The sequence below is a fragment of the Diceros bicornis genome, unplaced genomic scaffold (genome assembly GCF_020826845.1).
Source record: "Diceros bicornis minor isolate mBicDic1 unplaced genomic scaffold, mDicBic1.mat.cur scaffold_78_ctg1, whole genome shotgun sequence".
NCBI classification, from domain to species: domain Eukaryota; kingdom Metazoa; phylum Chordata; class Mammalia; order Perissodactyla; family Rhinocerotidae; genus Diceros; species Diceros bicornis.
In genome coordinates this window covers 1,745,732-1,749,449 of record NW_026691667.1, presented here as the reverse complement: position 1 = coordinate 1,749,449, position 3,718 = coordinate 1,745,732, and positions in this window count along the sequence as shown.

Sequence of the window (3,718 nt, the reverse complement as noted above, 5' to 3'; positions counted from 1 at the left end):
GTGGGACAAGGTCTCTCTGGTTCTCCAGGTCCCCATGCATGTGTCCCAGGGCCTGGCTCATGAGATGAGGAACCATCCCGGTTTGTCTTGGACTGCCCTGGTTTGAACACTAAACGTCCTGTGTCCTGGAAAACCCCTCTGTCCTGAATAAACGAGGATGGTTGGTCACTATAAATTATACACTCAAAGACTATCTATTGCATGACAAGCACACATTCCCCTCAAGAACGTCACAAGAAAGCTAGACTGAAAAAGGCACACACACACAAAATTAGTAGAAGCCAACAACTAAATACAAAAGTACTTAACAAGATTCTCTGCAACGTGAATCACCAGAACGTTATTTTAGAAAAGTTTCAAGAAACAAAGTTAATTCCCTTTAGAAGGCAAGGTGGTGAGGACAGTCTTTTTGGAGTCTATTGCCCTTCCCTTCAATCTACAGTGTTGCTTAGTATTCCTCCAAATGATTTGAAATGTCACAAAGAAAAAAATGAATCTGGCTACTGGCAAATTCACTTTTAAATTTGTTATTAATACAAAGAAGTTCAAATCATCTTTTTCCTTGAATGCTCCTCTATTTCAAATTTTTGTGGAGGATTTATAGGATTTTAAAAGTCAAATTGAATGGTTCTAAGGAATGTTGTTGAGTATCCCTGCTAATATTTCATGGGATGTCTTCTAATACTACATACACATGCAAAACAATTTTGTATTTATTATATATAAATCCTGACTTTTGAGTATTATGCAATGCAAGTAAATCTATATTTTCTACTATAATCCACATTTGCAGTTATTTACGTTTCTTTCATATGTTCTTATTTGCATATAACTGTACTTACTGAAGTATTTACCACGCAGAACCACACACAGTTTACCATCTTTCCCTTGAATATAATCCATCAAACATCAATAATTTTTCTCAAGATACCTCACTCTCAGTGAGTCCATGTGGTGACAACCCGAGCCCAGGAAACCCGAGTGACAGGTCTTCTGCACAGCGGAGGCTGCCGGAACCTGTTAGTACCAGGTCCACAGGGTACTCACCTGGTCACACAGAAATCCATGGATCAGCGAGGACAAGTGGACCCTGAGCCCGGTTTCACCTCAAACTTGAGCTCCATGGATGCTTTTCGTTTCTGAGGGGGGAAAAAAAAAGCGCAAACAATCTTTTGAGGCCTTTTATAAGGTGTTGGATGGAAAGGCCACCCCACTCACTCTTCTTTTTTTGTATTTACTGCTTTAACTGTAACTGTAGGCTGTGACTAGATTTTCCCGATTCCTATCCAGACACTTGCTCCCCAAGATGTGAAAAAGCAACTTCGTGCTGTGTGCACTTGAGTCACTCAATTCACTTGGCTGTACAGAGATGTTTTGGTGACTCTGGACCCTTTAAACAAGCTTGTCATTTAGCGACCCTGTAAGTGACTCGCTGACTTGTCAACAATTTCCACACTTCATTCAGGGCTCGGGAGATTCTCAGGCCCTGGAGCAGGTTTCCCAACCTCCGCACCACTGACATCTGGGGCCCGGCAATTCTGTGTCGGGCCGTCCTGGGCCCTGGAGGACGCTGAGCAGCATCCCTGCCTCCCCCTCTAGACGCTAGGAGCGCCCCCATTTGTAACAACCCAAACACCGCCTGCAGACGTGGATAAGCCCCCTGGGGAGAAAATCACACGGAGGACGGTGACGGGGACTCTGAGGAGGGACCGGCGGCGCCCGGAGCCAGGAGAAACAGCAGCCTCGGGGTCCCTGAGCGAACAGCATGGGGGAAACGGAGCTGCGGGAGGACGGAGAGACGCGGGACCCTGACGGGGCTACCCGCGGCCCAAGCGCCTCCCTGGACCCCTACCCGAGCCCGAACCGCCCGCCGCTCACCGCGCCCCGCCCCTGAGGGCAAAAGTCCACGAGAATCCCATCCGCGCCTAGAAGACGGAACACACTGCGAAGCCCCCTGCTCCATCCACGGCGCCACCTGCGCTTCCGCTTCCGGTCTCGGGCGGGCGTTCGGGGAGGATGGAAGTTCAGGGAGGACGGAAGTTCGGGGATGACGGACGTTTGGGGGCTCCGGGTGGAGCCGGCGTGCGGGGCAGGGCGAGGCCGCGCACCCAAGCCTTGGGGGAGGTGTCTAGTTTCTAGAGTGAGTGCTAGGGCGGGCAGAGGGCTGGGGCACCAACAGGGACAGGACCAGGTCTAGGGGCGGGGCCGTGGGTGGGGACAAGGGTGTGGGTGGAGATCAGTTCCAGGGGCGGGAAGATACGGGTGTGGGGCTGGAATAAGTCAAGTGGACTTCACAGAGGGAGGAAATGAGCTCCAGGGGTAGGGCTGGAGGCGGGGCTTTCTGCGGACCCCTAGACTGTACAGGTAGCTGGATTTCGAACAGCTTTCCTTCATTCCTTTCCCCACCTTTACACAGACTCATAGAATGACGTGCCCATATTTAAAATTATAAATTTTTTGTGCGGGTTTGCTTTACTTAATTTCGTTAAAATATTGGATCATATATTCACATTTCTCTACACTTTGCTGTCCCAAGCCAGGAGATCAGGATATAACGCTATTTTAATTTTAAAAACTGGGGGCAGAGAGGCCACTATGTTGTAGATACACATATAGGAAAACTTCAAAGAGTGGTGCAAAGTCAGTAAAATATTCTCACTCTACCACTGTCTCCCAGTCTTTTTGCACAGAGATAAACATCCTTTTCTCCTCTATCCTTCCAGACATACTGTGCATATGTGGCCCTGTGTATATGTTCAAGCCCAAGAGGGATGTCCCCAAGCAAAACCTGAAGCCCATGAATTGTCTCATGCGTCAGAAGTTACTGGAAAGAGATTTAAATTTCCGGTGGAAGGAGATGAACCAGTGATGAATCCAGAGGAAGACAACAAAGAAACAAGAGAATTTTCCCATATAAAAGGTGAAAGGAAAAAGTGAGACAGAAAATGTATTCATATTATCTGACGTAGCACATCTCTGGATAAGATTCATATGCTGTAAAATGGTAAACACTTATGTCATAAAACAGTAGACATTGAATTTTGATTTATATTAATTCATTAAATAGTTATATTGGGCAAGGGGAATTATGTTTTTAACATATGTAAGAACACTTCATGCTGATTGTTTCAGAGAAGAAAGAAAGTATAAATAGTCAAAAGCTGAAAAATGAAAATGCTGTATGGATAGCTAATTTAGAAAGATAGATTTTCAAACAGAAAATTAAAGTTGTTTTTGGAACCAGAGTCAAGAGTGGGGAAGGTAGCTTTTCATTATAAGGCTTGAAGTATTATTTGAGAGATGTGCGTATAGACACACACACACGGGAGCCTGAATCTGTATTCCAAAGGGATCATCTAACTCTACAAAGAATTTGTAAAAAGGGATTCACTTTACATCAGTAGAACATATTTTGAAAACTACAGACTTTAAGCGTAAAAAAAGCTGTCATCATCCCGGTGGAAAAATGAATGGGGCATCACTTTCCCACCGACATGGTGATAAGCATTTTACGTACATTACTCTTGAGTATTTTCACAGCAACCCATAAGGAAGATGGTATTATTTATCTCCATTTTGCAGGTGAGGAAATTGGTGACAGCATATTGCCAAAATTTTCATATAAGTTCTCAATAGATATGGTTTTATGTTAAAATTGTTTATTGAATTCTCTTTTCATTAATAAAACGATATGTGCCATTCTTATAAATAAGCAAAG